General features: G+C 40.6%; 1 long non-coding RNA gene across 2 annotated transcripts in view; it reads right to left on the bottom strand.

Annotated features, from left to right (window-relative positions):
- LOC133561638 (uncharacterized) overlaps positions 1–18305 on the bottom strand; it is a 122815-nt gene that overhangs the window by 101950 nt on the left and 2560 nt on the right. For both annotated transcript variants that reach the window (XR_009808743.1, XR_009808744.1), the window contains exon 2: positions 16408–16542. This is a non-coding gene — a long non-coding RNA (uncharacterized LOC133561638). The remainder of the gene's footprint in view (positions 1–16407; positions 16543–18305) is intronic.

The raw sequence follows: 18305 nt of genomic DNA on the forward strand, positions 1-18305 counted from the left end.
CTTTTGGCCGTTTGACTTTTGGGACGTAAAAGGTCAAATGGATTGTAAGGTTTTATGATTGTATTTGTTGATCATTGCGTAGTGTTGTGTTGGTCCGAACGCGTGCTGGCGAGACGCCACTGAAAGCATACGTGTCATGTCGGCCAATTTAATAGCGGAGGGGTGGAATCAGATGAAAATGGAGCAGTAGAGGAAGGGAGAGAGGCAGCAAACAGGGGGAAGGAAAGCATCAGGCCATAATCATCTGAATATTAGGGAAAATTGGATGTGAGAAAGGCGAAAATTGGATACGGAGTATAGAACGGGGGGGGGGGGGGGGGGGGGAGCCTGAATGCGTCAAATGTGAAAACAAAGGCCAATTTTTTTTTAAAAACAGACAGAAACAAATCTAACACCCTCTAGATTATGTCGCGTCTTGAGTACTGCAACGTATTATTTTCGGGTCTCCCCATGTCTAGCATTAAAAGATTACAGTTGGTACAAAATGCGGCTGCTAGACTTTTGACAAGAACAAGAAAGTTTGATCACATTACGCCTGTACTGTATATACCTTTATATACATATATACATACATATATACCTATACTGTATATACCTTTATATACATATATGCATACATATATATCTATACTGTATATACCTTTATATACATATATACATACATATATATCTATACTGTATATACCTTTATATACATATATACCTACATATATACCTATACTGTATATACCTTTATATACATATATACATACATATATACCTATACTGTATATACCTTTATATACATATATACATACATATATACCTATACTGTATATACCTTTATATACATATATGCATACATATATATCTATACTGTATATACCTTTATATACATATATACATACATATATATCTATACTGTATATACCTTTATATACATATATACCTACATATATACCTATACTGTATATACCTTTATATACATACATATATATCTATACTGTATATACCTTTATATACATATATACCTACATATATATCTATACTGTATATACCTTTATACACATATATACCTACATATATATCTATACTGTATATACCTTTATACACATATATACCTACATATATACCTATACTGTATATACCTTTATATACATATATACCTACATATATACCTATACTGGCTCACCTGCTAAAAATAAAGCAGAAGGCTAATCCCCACAGAACACGCCGGATTGTAGTCAGCTGGAGGCGTGTCTTAATGAAATTAAACAATGGATGTCCGCTAACTTTTTGCAACTCAACAGCAAAAAAACGGAAATCCTGATTATCGGTCCTGCTAGACACCAACCTCTATTTAATAATACAACTTTAACATTTGACAACCAAATAATAAAACAAGGCGACACGATAAAGAATCTGGGTGTTATCTTCGACCCAACTCTCTCCTTTGAATCACACATTAAAAGCGTTACTAAAACGGCCTTCTTTCATCTCCGTAATATCGCTAAAATTCGCTCCATTTTGTCCACTAAAGACGCCGAGATCATTATCCATGCGTTTGTTACGTCTCGCCTCGATTACTGTAACGTATTATTTTTGGCTCTCCCCATGTCTAGCATTAAAAGATTACAGTTGGTACAAAATGTGGCTGCTAGACTTTTGACAAGAACAAGAAAGTTTGATCATATTACGCTTGTACTGTATATACCTTTATATACATATATACATACATATACATCTATACTGTATATACCTTTATATACATATATACATACATATATATCTATACTGTATATACCTTTATATACATATATACATACATATATATCTATACTGTATATACCTTTATATACATATATACCTACATATATATCTATACTGTATATACCTTTATATACATATATACCTACATATATATCTATACTGTATATACCTTTATATACATATATACATACATATATACCTATACTGTATATACCTTTATATACATGTATACATACATATATATCTATACTGACTCACCTGCACTGGCTTCCTGTGCACTTAAGATGTGACTTTAAGGTTTTACTACTTACGTATAAAATACTACACGGTCTAGCTCCATCCTATCTTGCCGATTGTATTGTACCATATGTCCCGGCAAGAAATCTGCCTTCAAAAGACTCCGGCTTATTAGTGATTCCCAAAGCCCAAAAAAAGTCTGCGGGCTATAGAGCGTTTTCCGTTCGGGCTCCAGTACTCTGGAATGCCCTCCCGGTAACAGTTCGAGATGCCACCTCAGTAGAAGCATTTAAGTCTCACCTTAAAACTCATCTGTATACTCTAGCTTTTAAATAGACCTTTCTAGACTAGTTGATCTGCCGCTTCTTTTCTTTTTCTCCTCTGTCCCACTCTCCCTTGTGGAGGGGGTCCGGTCCGATGACCATGGATGAAGTACTGGCTATCCAGAGTCGGGACCCAGGATGGACCGCTCGCCTGTGTATCGGTTGGGGACATCTCTACGCTGCTGATCCGACCCCGCTTGGGACGGGACTCTCGCTGCTGTCTTGGATCCGCTTTGAACTGAACTCTCGCGGCTGTGTTGGAGCCACTATGGATTGAACTTTCACAGTATCATGTTAGACCTGCTCGACATCCATTGCTTTCGGTCCCCTAGGGGGGGGGGGGGGGGGGTTGCCCACATCTGAGGTCCTCTCCAAGGTTTCTCATAGTCAGCATTGTCACTGGCGTCCCACTGGATGTGAATTCTCCCTGCCCACTGGGTGTGAGTTTTCCTTGCCCTTTTGTGGGTTCTTCCGAGGATGTTGTAGTCGTAATGATTTGTGCAGTCCTTTGAGACATTTGTGATTTAGGGCTATATAAATAAACATTGATTGATTGATTGATTGATAGATCAGGGGCGTCAAAGTCATTTTAGACCGTGGGCCACATGGAGAAACATCTACTCCCAAGTGGGCCGGACTGGTAAAATCACGGCACGATAACTTAAAAATAAAGACAACTTCAGACAGTTTTCTTTGTTTAAAAATAGAGCCAACACAAATATACAAATCATGTTTGTTTTTTACACTTACATGATGCAATTGTTAATCATTTATTTGTTGTTATTTATATTTTCTGAATACATTCTGCGATAATGTTCATCAGTCAACTCATTGGTGTATATCAAGATAAAACAATTATATCAAAATCAAATTACAGGATGTTATTTATGTAGTTTGATCATTTTCCTCGACCGGTGCACTGACAACATGTGTTTTATTTTGTACATATGTAGTGAAGTGAATTATATTTATATAGCGCTTTTCTCTAGTGACTCAAAGCGCTTTACATAGTGAAACCCAATATCTAAGTTACATTTAAAGCAGTGTGGGTGGCACTGGGAGCAGGTGGGTAAAGTGTCTTGCCCAAGGACACAACGGCAGTGACTAGGATGGCGGAAGCGGGAATCGAACCGTTGCCGGCACGGCAGCTCTACCAACTGAGCTATGCCGAGAATTGCTATTGTGACATCCAGTAGACACATTTAGAACAGCTGTTTCTTTCATTCCTAAATTTCAGGTTAATTTCTTTACTTAGCAAACTCATCTCGCGGGCCGGATAAAACCTGTTCGCGGGCCTGATCCGGCCCTAGGGCCGTACGTTTGACACCCCTGCTCTAGATGGATTGTCGTGAAATATCCTTTAGGGCAGGGGTGTCCAAAGTGCGGCCCGTCACCTGCTAGTAACTTTCATAAATAAGTTTTGGTCAATTGTGATTTTCCTCTGCATGAAAGTTTAAAAGTAGCATATATTAATGCAGTCTGAAGAAGAATGTTTGAATGTAGACACATAGAATCATCATACTGCTGTGATTATATGTGTCAAGTGTTCATTCAAGGCCGAGGCAAAATATGGAGATATATATCGTGTATCGAGACATGGCCTAAAAATATGGAGATAATAATAAAAGGCAATATCGCCCAGCCCTACTTGTAAGTACCCATTATTTTATCAACAAGTAAACAAAAATGTCAAGGCATTGAGGGGTTCCGGTTTGGTGACCGCGGGATTAGGTCTCTGCTTTTTGCAGATGATGTGGTCCTGTTGGCATCATCTAACCGGGATCTTCAGCTCTCACTGGATCGGTTCGCAGCCGAGTGTGAAGCGACCGGAATGAGAATCAGCACCTCCAAGTCCGAGTCCATGGTTCTCTCCCGGAAAAGGGTGGAGTGCCATCTCCGGGTTGGGGAGGAGACCCTGCCCCAAGTCGAGGAGTTCAAGTACCTAGGAGTCTTGTTCACGAGTGGGGGAAGAGTGGATCGTGAGATCGACAGGCGGATCGGTGCGGCGTCTTCAGTAATGCGAACGTTGTACCGATCCGTTGTGGTGAAGAAGGAGCTGAGCCGGAAGCCAAAGCTCTCAATTTACCGGTCGATTTACGTTCCCATCCTCACCTATGGTCATGAGCTTTGGGTCACGACCGAAAGGATAAGATCACGGGTGAGAAGCTCTGCCATCCGGGAGGAACTCAAAGTAAAGCTGTTACTCCATCACATGGAGAGGAGCCAGATGAGGTGGTTCGGGCATTTGGTCAGGATGCCACCCGAACGCCTCCCTAGGGAGGTGTTTAGGACACGTCCAACCGGTAGGAGGCCACGGGGAAGACCCAGGACACGTTGGGAAGACTATGTCTCCCGGCTGGCCTGGGAACGCCTCGGGATCCCCCGGGAAGAGCTAGACGAAGTGGCTGGGGAGAGGGAAGTCTGGGTTTCACTGCTTAGGCTGCTGCCCCCGCGACCCGACCTCGGATAAGCGGAAGAAGATGGATGGATGGATGGATAAACAAAAATGAAGACAGCCCTCACATTTCATAATCATGTTTATTACAGTGTATCTACACAAAGAGCAATACTTGGAAATACTTCAGAGTAGTGCTGGGAAATATTATGATATGTATCATAGTGCGACATAAAGAATGTATAGCGTAATTCTCTGTTGTTTATTTCCTAACTGCAGCTAATTTAACTGCAGCAACAGTGCTACTTTTTGATGGAAAACCTTGTTATGCAACCAAAAAATTACTTTGAAATTTAAAAAGATTTGGTTGCAAATATTTTCTGTTTACATTTTGTTTTGTTTTTTATGGTTTCAACGCAACTTCAATCTTGTGGGCGGGGCCTCCTCTGGAAGCCTTTTTGACGTCTTTGTTTTTTTCTTTGCAGGTGTGTTGATTAATAGTCAACAGTCACTGCAATATAGTTCTTTTTCTTACAGTCTGTGTACCGTGGTTTTCGGAGTATAAGTCGCACCGGCCAAAAATGCATAATAAATAAGGAAAAAAACATAAGTCGCACTGGAGTATAAGTCGAATTTTTTTGGGAAGTGTATTTGATAAAACCAAGAATAGACATTTGAAAGGCAATTTAAAATAAATAAAGAATACTGAACAACAGGCTGAATAAGTGTACGTTATATGAGGCATAAATAACCAACTGCTATGTTAACCTAACTTATTATGGTAAGAGTCATTCAAATAACTATAACATATAGAACATGCTATACTTTTACCAAACAATCTGTCACTCCTAATCCATAAATCCCATGAAATCTTAAACGTCTGGTCTCTTATGTGAACGTACATGGTTAAAAAGGGGTTAAAAACAGAACAAATTGTGAGGTTGTGCGTACACAGCAGAATTTGTGAAGGAGGGGCAGAGACAGAGAGAGCGAGGAACAGTGGATTGCTCGTTAATCAAGGCATACTTGGTCAACAGCCATACAGGTCACACTGAGGGTGGCCCCGTATAAACAATTTTAACACTGTTACAAATATGCGCTACACTGTGAACCCACACCCAACAAGAATGACAAACATATTTCGGGAGAACATCTGCACCGTAACACCACATAAACACAAAAGAACAAATACCCAGAATCCCTTGTAGCGTTAAGTCTTACGGGACGCCACAAACACCTCAATCCTGATTACATAAAAAAAACTAGTTTTGTTTGGGCGAAAAACAAACAAATAAACAACATAAAAAAACTAAAACATTTTGAAATGAGGAAAAGATCTGAAGTTAATATGGTCTCCAGAGATGTAAGCATTAAATATAAAATGTATGTACTGTATTTTTCAGAGTATAAGTCGCACCTGCTGAAAATGCATAATAAAGAAGGAAAAAAAACATATAAGTCGCACTGGAGTATAAGTCGCATTTTTGGGGGAAATTTATTTGATAAAACCCAACACCAAGAATAGACATTTGAAAGGCAATTTAAAATAAATAAAGAATAGTGAACAACAGGCTGAATAAGTGTACGTTATATGAGGCATAAATAACCAACTGCTATGTTAACCTAACATATTATGTTAAGAGTCATTCAAATAACTACAACATATAGAACATGCTATATGTTTACCAAACAATCTGTCACTCCTAATTGCTAAATCCCATGAAATCTTATACGTCTAGTCTCTTACGTGAATGAGCTAAATATTTTTACTTGATATTTTACGGTAATGTGTTAATAATTTCACACATAAGTCGCCCCTGAGTATAAGTCGCACCCCCGGCCAAACTATGAAAAAAACTGCGACATAACTGCACAACCCTCAAAACCATGAGGTAATGAAAAACAATTTCAAAATGGTTAAAAACAATAAAAATCAGTTCCCAGTGGCTTGTTGTATTTTTTGAAGTTTTTTTCAAAATTTTACCGGTCTCGGAATATCCCTAAATAAAGCTTTAAAGTGCCTTATTTTCGGCTCTCTGCCAAGACACTGGCCATTTCCCTGTGACGTCACACAGTGCTGCCAATGTAAACAAACAATGGGAATACCACAGCAAGATATAGTGACATTAGCTCGGATTCAAACTCGGATTTCAGCGACTTAAGCGATTCAACAGATTACGCATGTATTGAAACAGATGGTTGGAGTATGAAGATATTGAAGAAGGAACTGAAGCTATTGAGCGAATAGCTATTGACGCTATTCATAGCCATAGCATGGCCGAATAGCTGAGTTAGCATCGTCGGTAAAATGTGCGGACTAAACGATCAGGATTTTCGCATCTTTTGACACTGGAGCAACTTAAATCCGTCGATTGGTAAGAGTTTGTTTCACATTAAATGTGGGTGGAAGGAAACGTAATATAGTTGCAAATGCATCTACAGCAGGGGCGCTCACACTTTTTCTGCAGGCGAGCTACTTTTCAATTGACCAAGTCGAGGAGATCTACCTCATTCCTATTTATAATTTATATTTATTTATTTATGAAAGAGACATTTTTGTTAACAAGTTAATGGTGTTTAATGATAATACAAGCATTTTTAACACACATAGATTCCTTTCTTTCATGAAGACAAGAATATAAGTTGGTGTATTACCTGATTCTGATGACTTGCATTGATTGGAATCAGACAGTGGTGCTGATAACGTCCGCAATTTCAAATGGAGGAACAAAAAAGTCCTCCTTTCTGTCCAATACCACATGAAAGTGGTTGGATTTGGCATCTCATTTGTCCAACTTGCATACTGGTTTTTAAACACTTTGTTATGAGAGTAGCATATGTGTGTGTGGCCCTTTAATGTCTGGCAGCAGGTGAGTGACGTCAGTGAGTGTGCGGGTGGGCAAGCAAGTGAGAAAGCGGTCGCTGAGGGCGGGGGAGAAATACATTGGCATCAAACTCCGTAGCTTGCTAGCTTGTGCACGCTAGCTTTCTGAGACTCTTATTTTGTTAGCACAGGCAGGATGAAACAGGTCTTTTATGGTGAAGACAGGAACTGTGCAGTCGGTCTTTAGAGTTTTGACAGTAGGTACGGAGTCTCTAGAAATAAAATGTGTTTCTCTGCGTCCGCCCTGTTAGTGATTTTTTTCTTAAATATGAGCTCGCAGCAGCCAGCGTCATCTCACAAGATCCTCGGGCGCCGAGAATGTCAAACAACTGACGAAAGTGAAGTCTTGGTATGATTGATGATTGCTCATTTTTATGTCTATTTTTTAATGCCTGGCTTAAGATCGACTGACACACCCTCCGAGATCGACCAGTCGATCGCGATCGACGTAATGGGCACCCCTGATCTACAGGTTATCCATACATCTCTGTTCCATGTCTGCTTTAGCACTGCCGGTAAATAGCATGTTAGCATCGATTAGCGTAGCATGTTAGCATCGATTAGCATAGCATGTTAGCATCGATTAGCTGGCAGTCAACATCAACAAAACTCACCTTTGTGATTTCGTTGACTATCGTTTAAATGCATCTGCAGGTTATCCATACATCTCTGTGCCATGTCTGCCTTAGCATCGCCGGTCAGATGTGGAGACACTCTGGCACATTCAATGGGGGTCTGGCAGCAGACACTTTGGCATCTTCGGGCCAGTGGTGCAACTTGAATCCCTCCCTGTTAGTGTTGTTACAACCTCCGACAACACACCGACGAGGCATGATGTCTCCAAGGTTCCAAAAAATAGTCGAAAAAACGGAAAATAACAGAGCTGAGACCCGGTGTTTGTAATGTGTTGAAAATAGAAATGGTGGGTGTGTTACCTCGGCGACGTCACATTCTGACGTCATCGCCTCCAGAGCGATAGACAGAAAGGCGTTTGATTCGCCAAAATTCAGCCATTTAGAGTTCGGAAATCAGTTAAAAAAATCATCAAGGTATATATTGACGCTTACATAGGTCTGCTGATAATGTTCCCCTTGTGCAGCAATTGCTCCCAAACACAACATGGAATGTTGACCGTCAGCGACTTGTGCGCTCCAGTGACTAGATTCAAAAGTTTTCCATAGTTTGTCTCGTCCCTGAAGTGTCTTTTTTCCCCGCCACAGTGATTCATTTCCCCCTGGTGTCTCCAGAAAGGAACTGCTTCATTGCAGACTTTGAAGCGGCATGCAGAGGCCTCAAAGGGGAAGAACAAACAGACACCTTTCTTCATCAGGGTGCATCTCAAACACTCGCCTCTTCATCCAAGGAACATATTTGTCCATTTGCCTCCCATGCCAAATAGGAAAAAAAAAAAAAAGAAGAAGAAGAAGGGGGGAAAAAAGTGCTTTGCGGCACAATCCATCTCAATTTTCCAAATCTATTAGCTTTCTTTGTGTGGCTTGCCTCTCCTCAAGCCGATCTTTAAAACGCGTGGCTGTTCAACAATTATGATAACTGCAAGAGGGTGAATTAGAGGATCCACCCATTCATCTCTCCGGCCCCTCCCACGCCTAGACATGACGCGGCCTAAATGAAAAATGGAGACGCTTTAAAAAGTATTGATTCCAGCTTTAAACAAAAAGGTACAGTCAATATTATTTACTCCTAAATATATCTTTGTTATCTACGCGGGAGAGTCCTGCGTGCTCGCTGCTCAGCTCTTGTAATTGCGGACGTAAAAATAATAGAGCAATTGCCAGGAAATTGACGGCGACAGGTCGGGTGGCAGTGTGGTTTTTTTTTTCCCCCCCTGTGATGCATATATGGAGTGTAAATGAACGCAGAGGGCAGATATCAGCTCTGATCAAAAGGGGAGATAAAATACAGGTGATAGAGTGCAGCACAAACTATGTACTCCAAAATAAACTTAAGTGGCTATCAATCTTCCGACCGTTCAATTCAGCAATATGTACTATCTTTGTTTATTCTTTCCCGAACTTCTTATTTATATTGGGAACGTATTTTTGAGGGGGAAATTTCAACCTCTAGGATAGTATAGGTCTTTATTGTCATTGCACGAGTACTCCGGCTTATTAGTGATTCCTAGAGCCCAAAAAAAGTCTGCGGGCTATAGAGCGTTTTCCGTTCGGGCTCCAGTACTCTGGAATGCCCTCCCGGTAACAGTTCGAGATGCTACCTCAGTAAAAGCATTTAAGTCTCACCTGTATACTCTTGCCTTTAAATAGGCCCCCCTTTTTAGACCAGTTGATCTGCCGCTTCTTTTCTTTTTTCTCCTATGTCCCCCCCTCCCTTGTGGAGGGGGTCCGGTCCGATGACCATGGATGAAGTACTGGCTGTCCAGAGTCGAGACCCAGGATGGACCGCTCGCCTTTGTATCAGTTGGGGACATCTCTACGCTGCTGATCCGCCTCCGCTTGAGGTGGTTTCCTGTGGACGGGACTCTCGCTGCTGTCTTGGATCCGCTTTGAACTGAACTCTCGCGGCTGTGTTGGAGCCACTATGGATTGAACTTTCACAGTATCATGTTAGACCCGCTCGACATCCATTGCTTTCGGTCCCCTAGAGGGGGGGGGTTGCCCACATCTGAGGTCCTCTCCAAGGTTTCTCATAGTCAGCATTGTCACTGGCGTCCCACTGGATGTGAATTCTCCCTGCCCACTGGGTGTGAGTTTTCCTTGCCCTTTTGTGGGTTCTTCCGAGGATGTTGTAGTCGTAATGATTTGTGCAGTCCTTTGAGACATTTGTGTAAAACCTTAAAGTCACATCTTAAGTGCACAGGAAGCCAGTGCAGGTGAGCCAGTATAGATATATATGTAGGTATATATGTATATAAAGGTATATACAGTATAGGTATATATGTATATAAAGGTATATACAGTATAGATATATATGTAGGTATATATGTATATAAAGGTATATACAGTATAGATATATATGTAGGTATATATGTATATAAAGGTATATACAGTATAGATGTATATGTATGTATATATGTATATAAAGGTATATACAGTATAGATATATATGTATGTATATATGTATATAAAGGTATATACAGTATAGGTATATATGTAGGTATATATGTATATAAAGGTATATACAGTACAGGCGTAATGTGATCAAACTTTCTTGTTCTTGTCAAAAGTCTAGCAGCCGCATTTTGTACCAACTGTAATCTTTTAATGCTAGACATGGGGAGACCCGAAAATAATACGTTACAGTAATCGAGACGAGACGTAACAAACGCATGGATAATGATCTCAGCGTCTTTAGTGGACAGAATGGAGCGAATTTTTGCGATATTACGGAGATGAAAGAAGGCCGTTTTAGTAACGCTTTTAATGTGTGACTCAAAGGAGAGAGTTGGGTCGAAGATAATACCCAGATTCTTTACCGAGTCACCTTGTTTTATTATTTGGTTGTCAAATGTTAGAGTTGTATTATTAAATAGAGTTCGGTGTCTAGCAGGACCGATAATCAGCATTTCTGTTTTTTTGGCGTTGAGTTGCAAAAAGTTAGCGGACATCCATTGTTTAATTTCATTAAGACACGCCTCCAGCTGACTACAATCCGGCGTGTTGGTCAGCTTTAGTGGCATGTAGAGTTGGGTGTCATCAGCATAACAGTGAAAGCTAACACCGTATTTGCGTGTGATGTCCTGTTGTCATAATTCCGAATAGGTGGATATCTCCACGTCCTCGACAGAAAAGGGTCGCCAGGCACGCGGCTCTCCTTCTTCTCCCAACAGTCCGTCGTGTGTCCAGTAACAACAACGACAGCAAGTTCCCCCAAACCCAAGATCTTGTCAATTTTGTTGAGGCCAGTTAAATAGTTCCATTGTTTAGATTTGGAAAGGAGTGCAAAAAGAGGCAAGAAGAAAGTTAAGACAAGACAAAGAAGCAAGCAGGAGAGATAAGGGAGAGGAAAGGGGAGCGTCCACTCTCGATGAGAGCCAGAGAGAAAGAAAACTTTGCAACTGTATTGACATTTTGAAACCAAAAAGTGTCCCAATTTATATCAACATGGTAACAGTTCATTACATTTCATACATAAAATCATTGATATTATAATAGTACTTATTTTAATAAAAACGTGTCAAGACATGCACCTGGGGATAGGTTGATTGGCAACACTAAATTGGCCCTAGTGTGTGAATGTTGTCTGTTTATCTGTGTTGGCCCTGCGATGAGGTAGCCACTTGTCCAGGGTGTACCCAGCCTTCTGCCTAATTGTAGCTGAGATAGGCACCAGCGCCCCCCGCAACCCAAAAGGGAATAAGCGGTAGAAAATGTATGGATGGATGGTGTCCTCACGAAAAGGTCAGGAGAAGGGGTTTAAGGTAATGTTTTGTTGGAAATTAGGCTCTCGGCCGCCCTCTAGTGACCAGACATTTCAATGCACTAATTATGGATGTAAAAGGTAATACAAAGCAACCATTTCAACTACAAAAAATATTAATTTATGTCGCTTTTTCAGTGAGATTTAGAGGTTGAAATTAGTACAAAATCAAAGAATATCATGTTAGTGTACAGTTTTTTTGTAGGCTTTGCTATTTATACTTGTTTATGCGAGTTGATAAGTGAGTACTAAATACAACAAAAAGGCAGATTCTCAGTCAAACCAACACTGCCATCTGGTGGTTAAAATGGCAAACTACATCAAATAAAAGTCAAAGTGCCAATGATTGTCACACACACACTAGGTGAGGCGAAATTATTCTCTGCATTTGACCCAACACCCTTAATCACCTCCTGGGAGGTGAGGGGAGCAGTGAGCAGCAGCGGTGGCCACGCCCAGGAATCATTTTTGGTGATTCAAGCCCCAATTCCAACCCTTGATGCCGAGTGCCAAGCAGGGAGGTAATGAGTCTCATTTTTTATAGTCCTTGGTATGACTCGGCCGGGGTTTGCACTCACAGCCTACCGAGTTCAATATTTAGATAAGGGTTTTCAAAGCAGTTGAGGGAAAAAAAAATAAAGAAACTATCTCTCCAAACCTGCCAAAACAACTTTAATTGTACAAACCCCGTTTCCATATGAGTTGAGAAATTGTGTTAGATGTAAATATAAACAGAATACAATGATTTGCAAATCCTTTTCAAGCCATATTCAGTTGAATATGCTACAAAGACAACATATTTGATGTTCAAACTGATATAAATTTTTTTCTTTTTGCAAATAATCATTAACTTTAGAATTTGAGGCCAGCAACACGTGACAAAGAAGTTGGGAAAGGTGGCAATAAATACTGATAAAGTTGAGGAATGCTCATCAAACACTTATATGGAACATTCCACAGGTGTGCAAGCTAATTGAGAACAGGTGGGTGTACTGATTGGGTATAAAAGCAGCTTCCATGAAATGCTAAGTAATTCACAAACAAGGATGGGGCGAGGGTCACCAATTTGTAAGCAAATTGTCGAAAAGTTTTAGAACAACATTTCTCAACGAGCTATTGCAAGGAATTTAGGGATTTTACCATCTACGGTCCGTAAAATCATCAAAAGGTTCAGAGAATCTGGAGAATTCACTGCACGTAAGCGATATTACAGACCTTTGACCCCCCAGGCAGTACTGCATCAAAAACCGACACCAGTGTGTATAGGATATCACCACATGGGCTCAGGAACACTTCATAAAACCACTGTTGGTCGCTACATCTGTGAGTGCAAGTTAAAACTCTACTATGCAAAGCGAAAGCCATTTATCAACAACACCAAAGAACGCTGCCGGCTTCGCTGGGACCGAGCTCATCTAAGATGGACTGATTTTTATTATGTAAATGTTGTATTTTTATCAACATGTGATAGCAGGGACCCTTCCATTCAAAACTAGGCTGCTATAATATAGTAAGGGTTAATGTAACTATAGCTGAAAAAAATAGTACAATAGCAATAGGAGAGACTATTCATCCATGGAGTTCAAGTTTGGTTTCAGATAGATATATATATATATATATATATACATATATATATATATATATATGTATATGTAGGTGTGGGAAAACTCACAAGACTACTTCATCTCTACAGAACTGTTTCATGAGGGGTTCCCACAATCATCAGGAGATTTTAATGCAAGCATTCACATACAATAGTTTATATAGGGCACAGAGTGGGTGGGTACAGGCAGGCGTAGGGGCGTGGTGATTGGCTCATGTGTTACCTAGGAGGTGTTTCCGTCTGTGGCAGCATGTTGAAATGATTTCACTGCGCTTGTTGAGGAATGACAAGTCTGGATGATATATAATAAACGGTTTCTCTTTTAAGCATAGGTTGCATCTTTTATTACCACTGTTGTAAGGTGTGCTGGATGCAAGAATTTGCCATGTTATTGAATATTCAACATTATTGTCTTTGAGGTTCCAAATGTGTTTGCTGAGTTCTGTAGAATTCCGCAAAGTCTGGTTTCTAAAGGAGGCGTTGTGATTATTCCATCTTGTTTTGAACGCTCCTTCGGTTAATCCTACGTACGTGTCGGATGTGTTAATGTCCTTGCGTGTCACCTTTGCTTGGTAAACGACTGATGCTTGTAAGCACCCCCCGTTGAGAGGGCAATCAGGTTTCTTGCGACAGTTACATTCCTTATTGGTTTCATAGTCGTTTAGTCTGGGGGTAGGCAGTCCTTTTGCAATTGCTTTGTTGTGGTTTGAAATTATTTGTTGTATGTTATTGAATTTAATGTTGTTCTTGTTGAATATTTTTCTTAGGGTGTTGCCTTTGGGGAAGTGTTTGTCGATCAGAGTGAGGAACTTGTGGCCGATATTGGTTGATATGCTTTTGCTGAATGGTGGGTTGTACCAGATGATGTTGTTTCGTTTTCTGCTCTTTTTTGGTTGGTTTCCTGGCGTGGGTTCATAGGTGAGGGTTAAGTTGTATCCGCTATATATATATATATATATATATATATATATATATATATATATATATATATATATATATATATATATATATATATATATATATTATTATTATTTTAATTTTTTTTTAAGACTTTAGTTGGGCAGTGGCGGCCGCCTTTACAACAAAGCGCTGCGGGAAACCTTGGTCTAGTTTGGCGAATAATTACGACACATCACTTTTTGATGACGTTTTCGTCGGATGAATGTGACCTAAGCGCGAGAGCATTCACATTGAGGATGCATCATATCCGATATTTTTCCACATAGAAAAAGGCCTGCGTCACATGTGAAAATTTGGAATTACAACGTTCATACTGACCTGAAAAAATCCAATACAGGCCTCAAATGGGCAAAATAAATCAGGATTGCCTAAGTCTCTGAGCATGAAGCGATGAAGCTACTACAATGAGAGCCAAACAAACAGTCCAGTTGCGATCGAATGAATGCTCTGAGAATACAAACAATATTCGTTTTTCAGGATGTAAAGGAGGTTCATCTGTATTATATTCCCTAGAGCCGGGGTTGGCAACCCAAAATGTTAAAAGAGCCATATTGGACCAAAAATACTCAAACAAATCTGTCTGGAGCCGCAAAAAAATAAAAGCCATATTACACACAGATAGTGTGTCATGAGATATAAATTGAATTAAGAGGACTTAAAGGAAACTAAATGAGCTCAAATATAGCTACAAATGAGGCATAATGATGCAATATGTACATACAGCTAGCCTAAATAGCATGTTAGCATCCATTCGCTTGCAGTCATGCATTGACCAAATATGTCTGATTAGCACACTCCACATAAGTCAATAACATCAACAAAACTCACCTTTGTGCATTCATGCACAGCGTTGAAAGTTTGGTGGACAAAATGAGACGGAAAAAGAAGTGGCATAAAACACGTCTTAGAAAGTCGGAGAAAGTTATACATGTAAACAAAGGACGGTGAGTTCAAGGACCGCCAAACTTAGTAGGACAAAATGGCGCTCGGCAAATACTCGAATCAGTGAAGCACGTTTAATATAAACAGTGTGCTTTATAGCAATTAGGGAGGTTTGTGTCATGTTTGTCCTTCTACAGAAACCATATTAACACAAAAATATGTTTTTTTCCCCTTCATCTTTTTCCATTTTTCCCCGCTTTAGAGGAAATGACAACATATTTAAAACCCTTTCCAAACAGCGTTCGGTTTGTAACCAATTTGCCTGTTTTAGTTCAATATTGTTGCTGGGCGACTGAAGTCATGTGTTTATTTTCTTCAGAAAGATTCAATCTACCTCCAGAGCTTACCTTATTGTGTCCTCTCTCCCCAAAAATACTAAAACAAATCTGTCTGGAGCCGTAAAAAAATAAAAGCCATATTACACACTGTGTCATGAGATATAAATTGAATTAAAAGGACTTAAAGGAAACATCAACAAAACTCACCTTTCATGCACAGCGTTAAAAGTTTGGTGGACAAAATGAGACGGAAAAAGAAGTGGCATAAAACACGTCTTAGAAAGTCGGAGAAAGTTATACATGTAAACAAAGGACGGTGAGTTCAAGCACCGCCAAATTTAGTAGGACAAAACGGCGCTCGCCAAATACTCGAATCAGTGAAGCATGTTTAATATAAACAGTGTGCTTTATAGCAATTAGGGAGGTTTGTGTCATGTTTGTCCTTCTACAGAAACCACATTAACACAAAAAATATGTTTTTTTTCCCCGATCTAGAGGAAGTGACAACATAATAAAAAACCCTTTCCAAACAGCGTTCAGTTTGTAACCAATTTGCTTGTTTTAGTTCAATACTGTTGCTGGGCGACTGAAGTCATGTGTTTATTTTCTTCAGAAAGATTCAATCTATCTCCAGAGCTTACCTTATTGTGTCCTCTCTCCCCTGCCGTCACTTCTTCCCAGGCCTTGAAATGTCTGTATCTTGTCTTTTACGCACCCACGGAGGTTTCACTTCAGTGTGGGCATCCTTATTGGCCGCCATGATGTACATCATCCACCTGGGAATAAGCATAAAAGCTGGTAACAGCAATACTTAAATAAAAAATTTAAAAAGCACAAAAAATACAATACTTATAAATCCAGTAAAAAAAAAAAAAAAATCACACAAATATAAAACTTGAATTTTTGTCGAAATAGTGACAATCTGTCACTTCATTTCTGTTAGTTTTCCGTGTTTTTATATTGACTTCCTGTTCAGTGCTCTTATTTTGTTGTATTTCCTGTTTTATTCACGGAGCACTGTTGTTTTCCTCTTTTCGTTGATTGGCAGCGGTTCACACCTGCTGTCAATCACACTGGTGTCTATTTATGTTTCATTCGAGCAACTCCTCAGTGCTCGATGATAAAATCCATGTTGAGAACGTTACTTTGCACGACTGCTTTATGTTCATTTGTTTTCTTATGAGCGCCATATTAAATTAATCTTACCTTCACTACTTTCTCCTGGATTCTTGCATCATCGGACACACACAACTGCAACAGGTGCTGCGTAAACTTATAAGATATCTCTGAAAAAAAAGTCCCGGGAAACCTGGACATTTTTGGAATTTGATTGATTGATTGACACTTTTATTAGTTTTTTTATTAGATTGCACAGTTCAGTACATATTCCGTACAATTGACCACTAAATGGTAACACCCCAATAAGTTTTTCAACTTGTTTAAGTCCACGTTAATCAATTCATGGTAAATTTGTCAAGGGAAAGCTCGCAATTCCTGAATAAGATGAACATCCATCCATCCATCTTCTTCCGCTTATCCGAGGTCAGGTCGCGGGGGCAACAGCCTAAGCAGGGAAACCCAGACTTCCCTCTCCCCAGCCACTTCGTCTAGCTCTTCCCGGGGGATCCCGAGGCGTTCCCAGGCCAGCCGGGAGACATAGTCTTCCCAACGTGTCCTGGGTCTTCCCCGTGGCCTCCTACCGGTTGGACGTGCCCTAAACACCTCCCTAGGGAGGCGTTCGGGTGGCATCCTGACCAGATGCCCGAACCACCTCATCTGGCTCCTCTCCATGTGGAGGAGCAGCAGCTTTACTTTGAGTTCCTCCCGGATGGAAGAGCTTCTCACCCTATCTCTAAGGGAGAGACCCAAACTCATTTGGGACGCTTGTACCCGTGATCTTATCCTTTCGGTCATGACCCAAAGCTCATGACCATAGGTGAGGATGGGAACGTAGATCGATCGGTAAATTGAGAGCTTTGCCTTCCGGCTCAGCTCCTTCTTCACCACAACGGATCGGTACAACGTCCGCATTACTGAAGACGCCGCACCGATCCGCCTGTCGATCTCACGATCCACTCTTCCCTCACTCGTGAACAAGACTCCTAGGTACTAGAACTCCTCCACTTGGGGCAGGGTCTCCTCCCCAACCCGGAGATGGCACTCCACCCTTTTCCGGGCGAGAACCATGGACTCGGACTTGGAGGTGCTGATTCTCATTCCGGTCGCTTCACACTCGGCTGCGAACCGATCCAGTGAGAGCTGAAGATCCCGGCCAGATGAAGCCAACAGGACCACATCGTCTGCAAAAAGCAGAGACCTAATCCCGCGGTCACCAAACCGGAACCCCTCAACGCCTTGACTGCGCCTAGAAATTCTGTCCATAAAAGTTATGAACAGAATCGATGACAAAGGACAGCCTTGGCGGAGTCCAACCCTCACTGGAAATGTGTCCGACTTACAATGCGGACCAAGTTCTGACACTGATCATACAGGGAGCGGACCGCCACAATAAGACAGTCCGATACCCCATACTCTCTGA

Source organism: Nerophis ophidion, linkage group LG11 (genome assembly GCF_033978795.1).
Source record: "Nerophis ophidion isolate RoL-2023_Sa linkage group LG11, RoL_Noph_v1.0, whole genome shotgun sequence".
Classification (NCBI taxonomy): Eukaryota; Metazoa; Chordata; class Actinopteri; order Syngnathiformes; family Syngnathidae; genus Nerophis; species Nerophis ophidion.